The sequence below is a fragment of the Magnolia sinica genome, chromosome 9 (assembly GCF_029962835.1).
Source record: "Magnolia sinica isolate HGM2019 chromosome 9, MsV1, whole genome shotgun sequence".
In the NCBI taxonomy this organism is placed as follows: Eukaryota; Viridiplantae; Streptophyta; class Magnoliopsida; order Magnoliales; family Magnoliaceae; genus Magnolia; species Magnolia sinica.
Window position 1 is genome coordinate 60,648,141 of NC_080581.1, and position 1,478 is coordinate 60,649,618.

Consider the following 1,478-nt stretch of genomic DNA (forward strand, 5'->3'; position numbering starts at 1 on the left):
AATTGATAATCAGAATCGGTAAATTGGTCGCGTCAATCGAAATCGGCAATCGGTCAGGACAATCGAAATCGATCGATAATCAGAATCGGCAAATTGGTCACGTCAATTGGAATCGGCAATCGGTCATGACAATAGGAATCAATTGATAATCAGAATTGACAAATCGATCACGTCAATCGGAATCGACAATCGTTCATGACAATTGAAATTGATCGATAATCAGAATCGACAAATCAGTTACGTCAATCAGAATCGTCAATCGATCATGATAATCGAAATTGATCGATAATTAGAATTGGTAAATCGGTCATGTCAATTAGAATCGCCAATCAGTCATGACAATCGGAATCGATCGATAATCAGAATCGGTAAATCAGTTATGTCAATCGGAATGGGCAATCGGTTATGACAATTGGAATCAGTAAGAATGGGCTTAACAATGCCTAAGGGAAGGTCATAATGAGGACATCTAACCATTATTGCCTATCAATGTGGACATCTAACCAACATTGCTCCCAAGGAGTGGCCCACATAAGGGATTCATACGCAACGTAACGGCCACATATACATCACATCGGGCCTCGCCCATGGGCCTCAAATACATCACAATGGGCCACAACCCATGGGCCTTGAATACACAATAGGTAGGCCCTACGCATGAGTCTCGTATGCATCAAATGGGCCACATATCTGGGTCTCAAATACATCAAATGGGCCACGCGTCATGAGCTTAATACACGTCACAATGGGCCGCATGATAAGGGCCTAATACACATTATAATGGGCCTCGTGTACATCAAGTCGGGCCTCATCATATGGGCCTCATATACGCCAAGTGGGCCGCACTAATGGGCCTCATATACATCAAGTGGGCTACATCAATGGGCCGCACTAATGGGCCTCATACACATCAAGTGGGCTGCATCAATGGGCCACACTCATACACATCAAGTGGATTGCATCAATGGGCCGTACTAATGGGCCTCATACACATTGGCCAAATACACATTAGGTGGGCCCCATCACATGGGCCTTAAAACATCACAATGGGTCATGTCCCATGGGCCCGAAAACTAATGGATGGCAAGGATAAAACATATATACCATGGCGAACCGCAACCCATGGGCAGCGTGCATACAAAACATACTTCAGGTGGGTCCCGTCTCAACTGGGCGGTGCCAATAAAATGCATAAACCACGGTAGGCCCACCGTCCCATAGACGGTATAGATAAAACACATACATCATATTGTGGCGTGGACATACAATACATACATCAACGTGGGCCCCACACCATCCTGGACAGATGGATAAAGTGGATATACAATAAATACATCAAAGTGGGGTCCACGTCCCCAAACGAATGGGCGTTGAGGATACAACACATACCTCATATGTGAGTCCCTTGTAGACATGCTGACGTCATATAATAGGACCCACGGAGCTTGATGGATGGGCGATGTTTGATAAAACACATG